We start from the raw sequence: 17,787 nt of genomic DNA on the forward strand, positions 1-17,787 counted from the left end.
TCTATATTTCCTTGTCCATTCATTGTTGATCCTAAATACTTAAAGTCCTCTACTTGTGTAATGGTCTCATTATTCAGCTTTACATTTATATTTTCTTGAGTTTTCGATATTACTAAAGCCTCTGTTTTTTCAATATTTATTTTCATCCCAAATTTCTTAAAGGCTTCATTCCAAACATTTACATTCACTTGCAAGTCTTTTTCTGATTTTGCCACAATTACCAGGTCATCGGCATATATCAACTCTGACACGTGAACTTGTTGAAGTTTATACACCCCTACCCTAGTTCTTTTTACCTTACCACTGCATTCTTTTGCAATTTCGTCCATTAGAGTGATGAATAACAAAGGACTCAGAACGCCACCTTGTCTTACACCTGTCCTTGTGTAGAATTCTAGAGATGAGCGATTTTTCGTTCTTACATTATTACGTGTACATTTATATATACTCTTTATTGCTTGGATTAACTTCAGTTTCACATTTCTACGGTTTAATATTTCCCAGATCTTGTTACGTGGCGCCCGATCAAATGCTTTTTCCAAGTCCACAAAATATAGAAACAACTTACTGTTATGTTGTAGAACAACAACATTTACAAAGTTATAACCAATTTTATATGAAAATCGTAATAAGTTCAACTCCCTGTATAATATACACTCTGGTGCAAAAAAAATCGATCCACTGAAAATTTGGTCATATTTGATGTCTCGAATTTCCTAAACCTGTTGTCCGATTTAAGTGATTTTTTTACCATGTTATAGCCTTATTCATTAACAATATCGCTGTAATAATATTGTTGTTAGACAGATAAACTGTCATTGTATACCGGGGGTACGAACCAAACTGTGTTTTTTTTTCTCAAAGTTCGCACCACCATGTGGACTGTTCTAGCATTTATAAAATACTGAAATTAAAACCCAACTATAGCATCAGCTTTTTTTAACATTCTGTTTTTCCAACAGGATAATAAAAAAGTTAGGTACTTTAACAACTGGCCATGTTCGTCATCAGTACAGGGTGTTTCTAAATAAGTGCGACAAACTTTGAGGGGTAATTTTACATGAGAAAATAATGACAGTTTGCTTTATAATCATATGTCCGCAAACGCTTCGTTTCCGAGATACGGGATGTTCAATTTTTGTTTACAAAATGACGATTTATGTATTGCTTTAAAACCAGTTAAGATATGCAAATAAAATTTGGTGGGTTTTAAGACGTAGTTATTGCACATTTTTTGACATACAATAATTCTTAATTATTAAGAATTTAATATTCACCATTGGCGCCTATTATGACCGATCATACTACTCGTATGCACGCCAATGGTGAATATAAAATTCTTAATTCACTCTTGCGTATTATACAGTGATGAGCGCGCTAATAACCGGCAAAATAGCGCAAAAGATGGAAAACATAATACATTGCGGAATAAAAAGAGATGAAACTAGTGGAGGTGGAAATTATCGTTATAAACATTATAATAAATTAACATTACATTACATAGTTTCCCACCTTTAGACGTCTGTGACAGGAGTATTTTATAAAATTCTACTGTCACAATGACAGTTGTCATACTCCTCTGATACGTCTAAAGGTGGGAAACTATGTAATGTAATGTTAATTTATACGTTTATAATGATCGTTTCCATCTCCACTAGTTTCATCTCTCTTTGTTTCGCAATGTATTATGTTTTCCATCTTTTGCGCTATTTTGCCGGTTATTAGCGCGCTCATCACTGTATAATATATCTACGAATATAATCTGAACAATTTAAAAGACTATACAAATCAAAGAAGATACCATTTTATAAATGCAATAAACACAATTGATTTCCAAATTGCAAATAAAATTTGACAACTGTCACATTTAACTAAAATGTCATATCACTAAAATGTATATTATCACGGACTTACCTTTTTTTCTATCATTTGTGACGCACTGAAAAATACTCATGAAAAGAAGCATATCATTATTTTCTCATGTAAATTTACCCCTTAAAGTTTGTCGCACTTATTTAGAAACACCCTGTACTGATGACGAACATGGCCAGTTGTTAAAGTACCTAACTTTTTTATTATCCAACATAAGTGAATGAATCTAAAAACAGAATGTTGAGAAAACCTGAGGCTGAAGGTTGGGTTTTAATTTCAGTATTTTATAAATGCTAGAATAGTCCACAGGGTGGTGCGAACTTCGAGAAAAAGCACAGTTTGGTTCGTACACCCGGTATACAATGACAGTTTATCTGTCTAACAACAATATTATTACAGCGATATTGTTAATGAATAAGGCTATAACATGGTAAAAAAATAACTTAAATCGGACAACAGGTTTAGTAAATTCGAGACATCAAAAATGACCAAATTTTCAGTGGATCGATTTTTTACACCTGAGTGTATCTCTTTATCTGGTGCAACTCGGAACAGTGGTCTGGTGCTAACCACATACCACTGACGTATGTTCTTAGCAATGCGGTTATTTTTTTTATCTCGGGCACCTAGTGGTCAAAATATTAAATTTTTTTCTTCTTAGTGGATATATCTAGCAACATTAATATCACATTTTTTATGAACTTTTCATGTTTTAAAACCATTTCTGAAACCAGATTATGCGAATCAAATTTTCTCCTCACATTTGCGATACATGAAGAGTTTTTGGAGCGAGCGTCAACCAATCATTTTACATTCTCCCTAATCTATATGTATGTATGTGGCATGACACTCTTAATGGTTATTCAAAAGGAGCTTTCAGGCCTCTCTTATCAGGGTAGGTCAATCCCCATGTTCTTTTATTGTTTCACATATTTTCTTTCATCTTACTCTATCTTGTGCTACTATCCCTTCGTCTCCATCCATTCTTGATCTGATTAAGTCGTTTTTGACTTCCTTTATTCATCTGAGTTGGACCTTCCTCTCCTTTCCCCCTTCCGGTATCCAATTCATAACTATTTTTGTTATTTCTTCTCCCTGATCTATAATTATTGCCATTAAATAGATACATTTATTCAGATAAAACTTGCTCTTCTGTAAGTACCTATAGCACTTTTAACTTGAATGTCATCTGGGCCAGGGGCTTTTCCATTTTTGGCTAATTTTAATAGTTGTTCGACTTCGTCTCTCGTGATAGCTAAATCGTCATTAGGATTGATGTTATGTTTTGAGCTGCGTTGAAAACAGTTTTTCCACCTACCTCTACCGAAAGTATACTTTTCCCGACCTGATTTTAGGGAGCAAAGTTGTACTTTTCCTCCTTAGGGACGAAAAGTAAAAGTGACGTCATGGTATTTCATTCATGAAATATAACTTATTGACGCCCTGTACAATATCTATTTTCTATTTGGTAAGTATCTATACATTTTAACGTTTATTTATAAAACGTATTTTGCAGAATGGTAAAAAACAGTAAATTGTTATTTTGATTTAATAATGTTTACATTAATAATTTGACTTATATTTGACAGTTGACAGTTATATTGTACCTACTTGTTAGTTTTAGTTTTAATAAATTTTGTTGGTTAGTTACATAAATAAATTAAGTAAAAATGAAAAATGACTTGTTATTAATTTGAGGAAGGTGGAAAAACCATATGTATAACATGGGAGTAAAGTGACTTTTCCTCCCTTGAATGATTACTGCCCTCCGCTACGCGTCGGGCAGTAAACTTCATTCTCGGGATAAAAATTAGCACTTTCCTCCCTTGTTATACAAATAGCTATTAATGCAACTCTTCCATAGGGCTTTTCATTCACAGTCATTTGTTTCGAGCTTCTGTCATAATGTCTAATCCGTGTATATTAATATTATACACGGATTATGCGACATTTGACAGAAGCTCGAAACAAATGACAATCGATGAAAAGCCCTATTTGTTAACCTTTCAGTTTTTATTAATAATTTGACAGTTCTATCTGTTAGAATTCAACTGTTTTTGTCACTGGTTTGGAAAGATTCTTCTCTGATCAATTAGATCAAGAATTTCATTTGTCATTATGGTTTAATTTTTAATTTAGTTATAATGATTTTTAAATTACAGTAGAACCCCGCTAATCCGAACGTTCGGCAAATCCGAAACAACTGAAAGTGAAAAAAATTAAGAAATTCAAGACAAAAACTTAAAAACGTTTATTATACAGAGTAAAACCAGAACATTGAACAATGTAGGAGTAATAGGACTCTGACATTTAAAATTTCTTAAAAATAAATACGTACTTTAATATGTAGTGATTATAAAGGTTATAGTTCAGAGAAATAAGGAAAAAAATATCCTGTTGGTGACACAACCCCCTCCAGGCCGAAACTAAATTTTTTGAGTAGTATAGACATCTATATTAATAACCTATATGTTTCCTGCAGCCGATTTTGATGATATACATAGTTATAAACAAATGAAGATCAAAAAACGGTATATTTTCGCTTTTTTCGTCTATAACCAAAAAGTTATGTATTTTAAACTGAGAGTGAGAAGCTCATAAATCGTATAAAAAATTTCAATATAGCGTTCGCTGAATATGTCTATCCTTATTTGTTGCTTAGAAAATTGCAAAATAAATAAGAAATTTTGAGTTTTTATAAATATTCATAACTTATGTAAAAATTAACTTCTATTACACGGAATGCTGAGACTTCTGGTGCTTAAATCATACCCTAAATTTCAAAACAATTGGTCAAATAGTTTAAAAGGCATTTTAATTGGTTTATCCCAAATTAATTTTTTTTGCAACGCTAGAAAAAGTCAAAAAAAATATGAAGTTACACTAATACTTTGGATAGTTTATGAAAGGAGAAGATTTATACTATTAATTTAATTAAAAAAAAATGAAAAAATGATTCTAAATACTGCAAAATTATTTTGCAAAAACATGTGAATAAAAAAAAGGGGGGCTAACTTCGTCCCTAATTGTCCTAGGACAATTGTTTATCTTTCTAAATGTGTATAAAAATGCAATCTTTCCAAATATGAAAAAATAATTTTTCTACGGGTAATGGTTAAAAAGTTATTATTTTTTAAAAATGAAAGACCTATTTTAAACAATTTAAAAAAGGAATCAAAAAAAGTAGTTCGATATTTTAAATTTACTTCGTACAGTGAAAATCATTGATTATGTGGTTGCAAGAAAAATAGACTGTATTGTTGGCCAATAGAGTGTCGAAGGTAGTACTGCGTTACTAAATGAACCATTTAAGTACGTCTACGTGGTACTAGCCATGTGGCGTTTGTTCAAAATGTGCGTGTTAATTAAAATATTGTACCTACTTTAAAAACGGCTTCAGATCTGAAAACTGTTACGTTAAATAAAGTGTTTATTTTTAAATATGTGGTTTTTATTTCTGACGAAATCGTAATTTGAAATTTGATCCTCAAGCATTAATGAGTTTAAAAGGCTTGGTCGATAAAACATTTTCATCAACATTTCAGCTTCACATTACGAAATTAGTTAGATTGTTACAGGGTGTTCGATCACATAGTGGCAGACCAAACTTATGTTTTTTTTAAATGGAACACCGTATATTTTATTTTATATTCGAAATCCTCTTAACTTCCCTATCACAAAAATATAAAGGTTTATTATGTTATATAGGGCTTTTACAAAGTTATAACCAATTTTTTATGAAAATCTTAACATGTTCAGCTTCCTGTATAAATAAAAACAAGCACAAAAGAACGTTCCATTCGATTTCCAGCTTTACAGATAGCCAGGCAGCGCTTAAGGCACTAATTCTGTAGAGATCAATTCTAAGCTAATATGTCGATTACATTAAAACTAATCGAGGTATGGTGCAAAAAAATTGATGACTAATTTAGTTTAAGAAAAATGCGAAGTATACTTAACCCTTCATCCACTAGATTCAAATGCATCGTTTTACTTCTAGAATACCTTTTATTATACCGTTATTTCTATATTCAATAAGTTGGATGTGTTTAAAGTGCATGACTTTTGAAAAAATAATTGTTTATAAGTAAGCAAAAAATCGCCGTGTTTTTGCAAAATAATTATACACTGATTGAAATTACTTTTTGTCATTTTTTTTTTAAATTAAGTCAATAGTATAAATGTTCTTCTTCCATAAACTGTCAGAAGTCTTATTGTAACCTCATAATTTTCTGACTTATAGTGTTGCAAAAAAATGAATTTGGGATAAACAAATTAAATAACTTTTAAACTATTTGACCAATTGCTTTGAAATTTAAAATATAATTTAAGCACCAGAAGTCTGAGTAATTCGTTTAATAAGAAGGTTCTAAGTTAATTTTTACATAAGTTATGAATATTTATAAAAACTAAAAATTTATGATTTATTTTGCAATTTTCTAAGCAACCAATAAGGATAGACATATTCAGCGAACGCCATATTAAAATTTTTTAGACGATTTATGAGTTTCTTACTCTCAAATTTGTTTAAATGCTTAACTTTTTGGTTATAGACGAAAAAAGCAAAAATTTACCGTTTTTTTATCTTCATTTGTTTATAACTATGTATATCATCAAAATCGGCTGCAGGAAACATAAAGGATATTAATATAGATGTCCATACTACTCAAAAAATTTATGAGCATCAAGTTAGCTAAACACCTATCACAAATCGATTCGAAAGTAGGTGGATAATTTGCCGCTAATTAGTCGTTAATTAGTTGTGAAAATACCGATTTTGTCGTTTCTTTTTTTTTTTTATTTTTTTAGGTGCTTTGCTAACTTGATATAAAGTAAAGCAAAGCACACCTCCGAAAAATGACTTTAGAGCGTTCGTAGGAGAATCGGAATAGGATTAGTTTTTGCCGCTAATTAGTCGCTAATTAGTTGTGAAAAAATTAATTTTCTAAATTAATTTTTTTTTTGTTTTTTTGGGTGCTTTGCTAACTTGATATAAAGTTGGCAAAGCACGCTTCCATAAAATGATTTTAGGGATTTCGTAAAAGAATGAAAATAGAATGAGAATTTGCCGCTAATTAGTCGCTAATTAGTTGTGAAGAAATGAATTTTCTAAATTAATTTTTTTTTGTTTTTTTGGGTGCTTTGCTAACTCGATATAAAGTTGGCGAAGCACGCCGCTATAAAATGATTTCAGAGTTTTCGTAAGGGAATGAGAATAAAATGAGAATTTGCCGCTAATTAGTCGCTAATTATTTGTAAAGGAATTTTATTCACAAAAAATTTTTTTTTTGTTTTTCACGGTGCTCCGCTTACTCGATATAAAGTTGGCAAACCACGACTCCATACAATCATTCTAGGGTTTCCGGAGAAGAATAGCAATGGAATAAGAATTCTTTGCTAATTAGTCGTGCATTAGTTGTGAACACACCAATTTTGTCGTTTTTTTGTTTTTGACGGTTCTTTGCTGACTTGATATAAAGTTCGCAAAGCACGCATCCATAAAATGATTTAGGTTTTTTTGTAGTAGCATGAAAATAGGATCAGAATTTGCCGCTAATTAGTCGCCAATTAGTTGTGAACAAATTGATTTTCTAAATTAATTTTGTTTTTGTTTTTTTGGGTGCTTTGTTAACTTGATACAAAGTTGGCAAGCACACCTCCGAAAAATCATTTTAGGGTTATCGTAAAAGAATGGAAATAGAAAAAAAATTTGCCGCTAATTAGTCGTGAATAAGTTGTAAGAATACCGATTTTGTCGTTTATTTATTTTTTTTTATTTTTTTAGGTGCTCTGCTAAATTGATATAAGGTTAGCAAAGCACAACTCCAAAAAATGACTTTCGAGCGTTCGTAGAAGAATGGGAATAGAATGAGAATTTGCCGCTAATTAGTCGCTAATTAATTGTAAAGAAATTAATTTTTTTTAATTCATTTTTTTTTGTTTTTTTGGGTGCTTTGGTAACTTGATATAAAGTTGGCAAAGCACGCTTCCATAAAATGATTTTAGGGATTTCGTGAAAGAATAAAAATAGAATGAGAATTTGCCGCTAATTAGTCGCTAATTAGTTGTGAAGGAATGAATTTTCTAAATGAATTTTTTTGTTTTGTTTTTTAGGTGCTTTGGTAACTTGATATAAAGTTGGCAAAGCACGCTTCCATAAAATGATTTTAGGGATTTCGTGAAAGAATAAAAATTGAATGAGAATTTGTCGCTAATTAGTCGCTAATTAGTTGTGAAGAAATGAATTTTCTAAATTAATTTTTTTTTGTTTTTTTGGCTGCTTTGCTAACTCGATATAAAGTTGGCGAAGCACGCCGCTATAAAATGATTTCAGAGTTTTTGTAGGGGAATGAGAATAAAATGAGAATTTGCCGCTGATTAGTCGCTAATTATTTGTGAAGGAATTTTATTCAGAAAAATTTTTTTATATCAACTTTATATCAAGTTAGCAAAACACCCAAAAAAAAAAAATTCATTTAGAAAATTCATTCCTTCACAACTAATTAGCGGCAAATTCTCATTCTATTTTTATTCTTTTACAAAATACCTAAAATCATTTTATGGAAGCGTGCTTTGCCAACTTTATATCAAGTTAGCAAAGCACCCGAAAAAAAACAAAAAAAAAAATTAATTTAGAAAATTAATTTTTTCACAACTAATTAGCGACTAATTAGCGGCAAAAACTAATCCTATTCCCATTCTCCTACGAACGCTCTGAAGTCATTTTTTGAACGTGTACTTTACTAACTTTACATCGAGTTAGCGGAGCACCTGAAACAACAAAAATAATGCTAAAAAAATTGCTAAAAAAATTCGTCCACAACTAATTAGCGACTAATAAGCGACAAATTCTCATCCTATTTCCATGCTTTTACGAAAAAACTTAAATCATTTTAAAGATGCGTGCTTTGCCTACTTAATGTTGAGTAAGCGAAGCACCGTAAAAACCAAAAAAAAACAATTTATGGATGAAATACCTTCACAACTAATTAGCGATTAATTAGCGGCAAATTCTGATTCTATTTTCATTCTCTTACGAAAACACTAAAATCATTTTAGGGAGGCGTGCTTCGCCAACTTTATATCAAGTTAGCGAAGCACCCAAAAAAACAAAAAAAAATTAATTTAGAAAATTCATTTCTTCACAACTAAGTAGCGACTAATTAGCGGCAAATTCATATTATATTTTCATTCTTTTACGAAACCCATAAAATCATTTTATGGGGGCGTGCTTTGCCAACTTTATATCAAGTTAGCAAAGCATCCAAAAAAACGAAAAAAAAATTCATTTAGAAAATTCATTTTTTCACAACTAATTAGCGGCAAATTCTCATTCTATTCTCATTTTTTTACGAAAACCCTTAAATCATTTGATTGAGGCGTGCTTTGCCAACTTTATATCAAGTTAGCAAAACACCCAAAAAAACAAAAAAAAAAAATAATTAAAAAAATTATTTTTTTCAGAACTAATTAGCGACTAATTAGCGGCAAATTCTCATTCTATTCCCATTCTTCTACGAACGCTCGAAAGTCATTTTTTGCAGGTGTGCTTTGCTAACCTTATATCAAGTTAGCAAAGCACCTAAAAATAAAAAATAAAAAATAAACGACAAAATCGGTATTCTCACAACTAATTCACGACTAATTAGCGGCAAAATTTTTTTCTATTCCTATTCTTCTACGAAAACCCTAAAATGATTTTTCGGAGGTGTGCTTGCCAACTTTATATCAAGTTAGCAAAGAACCCGAAAAAACAAAAAAAAATTAATTTAGAAAATTAATTTCTTCACAACTAATTAGCGACTAATTAGCGGCAAATTCTGATCCTATTTCCATGCTTCTTAAAAAAAACCTAAATCATTTTATGGGTGCATGCTTTGCGAACTTTATATCAAGTCAGCAAAGAACCGTCAAAAACGAAAAAACGACAAAATTGGTATTCTCACAACTAATGCACGACTAATTAGCAAAGAATTCTTATTCCATTGCTATTCTTCTACGGAAACCCTAAAATGATTGTATGGAGTCGTGCTTTGCCAACTTTATATCGAGTAAGCGGAGCACCGTGAAAAACAAAAAAAAAATTTTTCTGAATAAAATTCCTTCATAAATAATTAGCGACTAATTAGCGGCAAATTCTCATTTTATTCTCATTCCCTTACGAAAACTCTGAAATCATTTTATAGCGGCGTGCTTCGCCAACTTTATATCGAGTTAGCAAAGCACCCAAAAAAACAAAAAAAAAAAATTAATTTAGAAAATTCATTTCTTCACAACTAATTAGCGACTAATTAGCGGCAAATTCTCATTCTATTTTCATTCTTTTACGAAATCCCTAAAATCATTTTATGGAAGCGTGCTTTGCCAACTTTATATCAAGTTAGCAAAGCACCCAAAAAAACAAAAAAAAAATTAATTTAGAAAATTAATTTTTTCACAACTAATTAGCGACTAATTAGCGGCAAAAACTAATCCTATTCCGATTCTCCTACGAACGCTCTAAAGTCATTTTTCGAAGGTGTGCTTTGCTAACTTTATATCAAGTTAGCAAAGCACCTAAAAAAATAAAAAAAAAAGAAACGACAAAATCGGTATTTTCACAACTAATTAACGACTAATTAGCGGCAAATTATCCACCTACTTTCGAATCGATTTGGGATAGGTGTTTAGCTAACTTGATGCTCATAAAAAATTTGGTTTCGGTCTGGAGGGCGATGTGTCACGAGAAAAATCTTATTTCTCTGGACTATTAATAAACTTTCGGTTCTCTCGTAGTCAATTCGAGTCCAAACATATTGTCTACAGTCTACATTCTTGCGGGAACGTTTTGCGAGTCAAAATCAACGACAATAGGTTTGTTCCAACCCGTCACATTACCGTTCTTGATGGTTACGTGCATGCGCAATAACGAATAATTATGCGCAGTAACACATTTTTCGTGTACTGCGCATACTCGTAACCATTCAAGAACGGTTCTTGTGACGGGTTGGAACAAACCTAATGAAAGCTTTGAATTACCAGTTAGGCTAACTTTTGGATAATCCGAACTTTTTGGAATCTGAACAGACTGTCCCCCCAATTAGTTCGGATTTTCGGGGTTCTACTGTATTCTATTTTACTGCAATGTACTGAAAAAGGGATATATACGTTTTCGATTTCTTATGTTCTTATTCTTTTTGGCTAGACATGCTCTCTTTCTCCAAACCATATTTACGCTTACTTGTATAGCGATACGCTATAATTATTATTTCTGCTAATTTTATTTTCTTAATTTTTAATTATTTCTTCACAAAAACGAAACAACATTAGTCATTTAAAATTCACATTCATGTAAATACAGAGCAGATGCTAAGAGGGACACGTTTTACGAAACGAAATGTTATCCTAAACAGATTGTATAAGATTAATGTTTCTTTCAAAGAAACACTTAATTGATTACGATGTCCCCAGAGTGCCACACTCGTCATGTCAATTTCTTGAAATCCATAAAAGTTTCTCATCCTTAAAACGCAGAGGCAGAATTTATGGCTTTTCTGGTCATTATCTAAAACCACAAAATGAGTCGACATGATAAATGGGGTTCGAAGGAGGCAGTTCATTCCCAGCATTCCTGGTAGACACATCCAAGTAGACACCCCTGGTCGTCGCTAACAACATACCCTTTCGAGAACTAAACAAAACACCTTTTTGTTACCAAAATAAATAAAATATTTACCGTTCGTTTTGTAACATTTATTTTTATTGTTTTCAATTAATTCCGTCAACATCACCACCGGAATACTTGTAACATGCAGCTGTCTAAGCACAGACTCATTAGTTCTTCTTGAGGTCCAGGGTTTTCATAACATTCTTCGCCAGCAAATCATTTCAAACGCTTGTATAGTGCGTTTGTCAACTTCTTTCAAAGACCAGCATTCAGATCCATATAGGAAAAAGGAAAAAGCTATTGTTTTTACAGGCCTTATTTTTGTATCCATGGTTATGTTGTGGCTTTTCCATATTTTGGTGAGCTTTGTCATGGTTCTTGGCCATCACAGACCTTTTTTTATTTCTTTGATGCATACTTCGTTATTGATATGATTGGTGTTCTGTTTCTTACCCAGTTCTTGATGTTCTCCACCTTGTATCTATGTCGTATATCTGTACTTCTAGCTCTGTCCCATAGAGTCTTCCTATTGGGGAACCGTCTGTCGCCGTCCTTTCTATTCTTGTGTTTATTACCCAGTTATTGATATTGTCCACCTTGCATCTCCGTCGTATATCTGTACTTCTAGTTCTGTCCCATAGTGTCTTCCTATTGGGGAACCGTCTGTCGCCGTCCTTACTACTCTATTTGTTGGCATTCGGCTTATATGTGGTCATTCCATTCTATTCTTCTGTTTATTACCCAGTTATTGATATTGTCCACCTTGCATCTCCGTCGTATATCTGTACTTCTAGTTCTGTCCCATAGTGTCTTTCTATTGGGGAACCGTCTGTCGCCGTCCTTACTACTCTATTTGTGGGCATTCGGCTTATATGTGGTCATTCCATTCTATTCTTCTGTTTCTTACCCAGTTATTGATATTGTCCACCTTGCATCTCCGTCGTATATCTGTACTTCTACTGTCCCATAGTGTCTTCCTATTACGGAACCGTCTGTCGCCGTCCTTACTACTCTATTTGTTGGCATTAGGTTATATGTGGTCATTCCATTCTATTCTTCTGTTTCTTACCCAGTTATTGATATTGTCCACCTTGCATCTCCGTCGTATATCTGTAGCTGAGCTCTGTCCCATAGAGTCTTATCATCGAGTTTTCTAAGGATTTTCATCTCTGCTGTTTCTAGCATTCTTTTAGTCCTCTCTGTGTTTCTGCCGCTTATGTCATTATTGGTCTGATGACTGTTTTGTAAATTCTGCCTTTCACTTCTTTTCCGATGTTTTTATTTCTCCATATTGTTTCATTCAGGCAACCTGCGGCTTTGTTTGCTGTATTCACTTGATCTTCCACTTCTGTTTCGAGCTTTCTGTAGCTAGATAATGTCTTCTTCTTCTTCTTCTTATAATAGGCCTCTTGGCCTGTTCTTACCGATTTTGAGCTTGTATTTGTACCTGTGATGTTGACTGCCAGCCATCTCGCCATCTTTTAAAGGACCTTCCTATTGGTCTCTTGCCTGTTGGCTTCAAATCCCTGGCTATACGGGCTATTCTCTCGCTGTCCATTCTCGTCACATGCTGATTCCACCCTCGTCGTCTCTGTCTTCCCCACCGTACTATATCTTTTATGTTACAGAGATCTCTTATTCTGTCGTTCGGTATTCTGTCTCTCAGTGTTTTCCCAGTTATTAACCTCAGCGTTCTCATTTCTGATGTTCTCAGTATCCTCTTGGTTTCTGCTGTGTCACATCTTGTTTCTATCGCGTACGTCATGATCGGTCTTACACATGATTTGTATATGCGTGCTTTCCCTTCCAGCCTCATATCTTTGTTTCTCCAGATGACATCCCTCAGACATCCTGACACGTAATTGGCTTTATTTGCTTGCTTTCGGACGCTCTCTTTAACATCTCCATAACTACATATTTCGATTCCCAGATATTGGAATCTCGAGACTTGTTCAATTAATTCGTTGTTAATTACTAATTTGCATCTTATGGGTTCCCTTGACACTACCAGGGATTTTGTCTTGGCTGTTGATATTTTCATGTTGTAGTTCTTCGCCACTGTATTGAAAGTTTGTGCCATTCGCTGTAGGTTATCCTCGTTATCGGAGATTAAGATTGAGTCGTCAGCATAACAGAGGATTTTTGTTTGTTTTTCCGCCATCCTTTTCCAGTACCTTTAATGTTTTGTATGATTTTGTCCATGACTAAATTAAAAAGCAATGGGCTCAAGCTATCTCCTTGTCTGATTCCCGAGTTGATTTCTACTTCCGATGTTAGTTCATTCTCGACTTTTATTCTGGTTTTGTTCTTCGTATTAATGTCTTTAATTATCCTTATCATCTTGTTGGGCTGATTTTTCTCCTTTAGCAATCTTAGCACATCTTCCAATCTTACACAATCGAAGGCCTTAGTCAGGTCTAGCACATGAATGCAGGTTTATTATATTCCAGTGCTTTTTTCTCAGTAATTTGTCTGGCTATGAATATGGCGTCTATTATGGACCTATTTTTCCGAAAACCTTGTTGTTCCTCACTAATTGTGTATTCTTCATTTATTTTATTGGCAAGTATTTTTGTTAAGAGTTTAAGAGTTGTGCTCAGCAAGGTGATGGTACGGTAGTTGCTAGGGTCTTTGCTGTTTCCTCTCTTATGTATAGGTATTGTTATACTCGTCCTCCACTGGTCTGGTACACGCTGGCTACATATTATTTCTTGAAAGAGGATCTGTATGTTTTCGATTAAGGTTTTTCCTCCGTATTTCAGGAGTTCATTTGGTATCCCATCGGGTCCTGGTGCTTTTCTGTATTTTAATTTACGTATGTTATTCCTTATTTCTTCTTTTGTGATTTCTAGTTCTGTGTCTATGTTGGATTCGTCTTCATTTCCTGTTTCTTCCTCTTCTTCAGGTACTATAGTATCTTCCTTATATAGTTCTTCTATATAGGCGGTCCATTGTTCTGCTTCTATTTTATTTAAACTTCTATATTCGTTAATGGGTTTTTTCCTATTTTTTAGTATTTTCCAAACTTTTCTTTGCGCCCCATACAAATCGTGTTCCATTTCTTTGGTAAAGCATGTCCAATATTCCCTTTTTATATTTCGTATCTTAGAATTGATGTAATTTCTTGTGTCTCTGTATTGTTGGTAATTGTTTGGTGTTTTGTTAGTGCAGTATTGTAGGTATGCTTTCCTCTTCTCATACGCTAGATCTCTTATTTCAGTATTGAACCAGGGCTTTGATATTTTTGTTGCATTCAGGTTAATTTTTCTGACCCCTATGCTTTCCTTTGCGTCTTGTAATATATTCTATTTTTGCCCATGTCTCATTTACTCCTTCACCTGTTGTTACTGGGTTTATCCCAAATCTTTGTTCTAAACGTCTTTTATACAGCCATTTTGTGTTTTGGTTCTCTAGAGACTAAATGTTTAGTTTTTCGAAGTACTTGGGTGGTTTTTTCTTGTTTTGTGGTATTTTGAGCAAACATTTTCCAAGCACCATTTTATGGTCTGATCCGATATTGGGCGATGTTAATGCTCTTACGTCTAGTATTTGTTTAGGTATGATTTCTCTATTTGTAATTATATAGTCTATTGTTGATTGTTGGTCTTGCGTGTTTTGCCACGTGTATTTGTGTTGGGGTTTGTGTGGAAAAAACGTGTTGTTTATTCTCAACAAATTTTGGGTACATAATTCAACAAGGTATTCTCCATTTCGGTTCAATGTATCTTCGTTAAATCGTTGTTTGATATTATCTTATTATCTATGCTGTCGTTAGCTAGATAAGCTAGATAGTGTGATGACTAGATATTTAAATATCACTTGTTCTACTGACCCACCAGCTCTAATTTACATCTTAGTAGATTTGCTGTTCTAACCTAGTCCATAAAGCCACTGCACATCCGCTAGGAAAAATATTCTGATTCGGATTTTTTGTACAATCTTAGATACTCAAAAAGGACCTCTTTTAATAAATTTGCATGTTGCCAGGTCCAAAAGTGGGTCAAAAATTGTTTAAACGTTTTTTTTGTTTTTTTCCTAAAATTATTTTTTTTGCATCGAACAAAGTTTTTTTTAAATTTTTTGAATCATTCCAAACAGAAAAGGTCTTAAGAGTTTTTCTCTAAAGTTGATAGTTTTTGACATATTATAAGCGATTAAAAATTTAAAAATTGCGAAGTCGGCCATTTTTATCCCTCAAAAACTGTGTTAAAAATTAAAAATTTCAATGTTGCCAAGGTAGGTCGATATTATTTAAACATCTATTGATGAAATCCCGAAGAGTTCTTTGCAATACAATATCGAAAACCCCATTGTTTTTTAATTGCTAATCAAGCGGCCACTATTTTCAACCGTTGCATGTATACAACATTGTATGTAATATGCGTAAATATATGTACAGAAAAATATTCTGATTCAATTTTTTTTCACCATCTTACTTGAAAAGGTTCCCTATTAACAAATTTGCATGTTGCCAGGGTCAAAACTGGATCAAAAAGTTGTTTAAACAATTTTTTTAAACTTAAAATATTTTCCGATACATACCTATACATGCAACGCAACGGTTGAAAATAGTGTCGCGCCCGCTTGATGAGCAATTAAAAAACAAAGGGGTTGTCGATATTGTATTGCAAAAAGCTCTTCGGGATTTCATCAATCGATGTTTATAGAATATCTACGTACCTTGGTAATACTGAAACTTTTGGGTTTTCACATAGTTTTTGAGGGTTAAAAATGGCTGATTTTGCAATTTTTCAATTTTCAATCGCTTATATCTCGAAAACTATCACATATAGAGATAAGTCTCTTAAGATATTTTCTATTTGTAATGATCCAGAAAAGTTTAAAAATTTCGACGCAAAAAAATTAGTTTTAGAAAAAAACAAAAAAAAAAAACGTTTAAAAAAATTTTTGACTGCTTTTTGATCCTGGCAACATGCAAATTTGTTAAAAGGGGACCTTTTTAAGCAAGATGGTGAAAAAAAATTGAATCAGAATATTTTTCCGCACATATATTTACGCATATTACATACAGGGTAGAGAGAAAGTATGGAAACACGGTAATTTTTCGGAAACCGCTTGAACGATTGTTATAAATTTTGGTGGGTAAGGGTATTCGAATACGGCCGATATTCTAGTGGTAATTACATTGTTGTCAAATCTTCCGTTTTTTTGGAAATCTGATGAACTTTCTGATTTTAAATGGAACACCCTATATATTTTTTGCGTTTTGAAGTCCTTAAGAAATACTGATTATTTTTTATGTTATGTTCCCTATACCTAAATTCCATAATTTCGGAGTAGTTGCTACATTTATTTAAAAAAAATTTTTTTAACAAATTATACAAATTTATTTTTTTTAAACCGGGTAGGTATTATTTTAGGTTCTTTGAGCTATTCGGAACAAAAAAGGTCATTTGTAATTTTCCTCAAAAGTTAATCCTTTCCGAGTTATAATTTAAAAAAATCGAAAAATGACGATTTTCTGGGTTCAAAAACATAAGTAAAAAATATTATCTTTGAAACTATGAATTGCCTAAATTCAAGTTCAAACCTTATTTTATCAGATGCCGATAAGTGATTTGGTCTTATTTCATTCTAAAACATTATGTTTTAGTTGTTAATGATGCGCGATAGCCCGTCCTCTCATATGAGCTTTATTAACAATAAAAAAAAACAATATTTTAGAATAAAATATGCCAAAAATTCTTATAGGGATCTGATAGAAAAAGGTTTGAGCTTGAATTTAGGTACTTCGTAATTTTAAAAATTATTTTTTTACTTGTGTTTTTGAACCTTGAAAATCGTCATTTTTCGATTTTTTTCAGTTTTAAATTGTTTATAACTCGAAAACGATCAACTTTTGAGGAAAATTACAAAAGATCTTTTTTGTTCCCAATGATCCAAAGAACCTAAAATAATGTCTACTTGGGCCGAAAAAATTGATTTTTATAAATTGTTAAATTTTTTTTAAATAAATGTAGCAATAACTCAGAAATTATGGCATTTAGGTATAGGGAACATAACATGAAAAATAATCAGTGTTTCTTAAGGACTTCAAAACACAAAAAATATATAGGTTGTTCCATTTAAAATAAGAAAGTTCCAAAGATTTCCAGAAAAACGGAAGATTTAACAACAATGTAATTACCACTATAATATCGGCCGCATTAGACACCCTTACCCACCAAAATTTATAAAAATCGTTCGAGCGGTTTCCGAGAAATCACCGTGTTTCCATACTTTCTCGCTACCCTGTATACATGCAACGG

At 32.5% G+C, this 17,787-nt stretch overlaps 1 protein-coding gene across 3 annotated transcripts in view; it reads left to right on the top strand.

Annotated features, from left to right (window-relative positions):
• Positions 1-17,787, top strand: part of LOC126882986 (transcriptional repressor p66-alpha) — a 104,157-nt gene that overhangs the window by 38,822 nt on the left and 47,548 nt on the right. The gene's annotated exons all lie outside the window — the stretch shown is intronic.

This window comes from Diabrotica virgifera, chromosome 4 (genome assembly GCF_917563875.1).
Source record: "Diabrotica virgifera virgifera chromosome 4, PGI_DIABVI_V3a".
In the NCBI taxonomy this organism is placed as follows: domain Eukaryota; kingdom Metazoa; phylum Arthropoda; class Insecta; order Coleoptera; family Chrysomelidae; genus Diabrotica; species Diabrotica virgifera.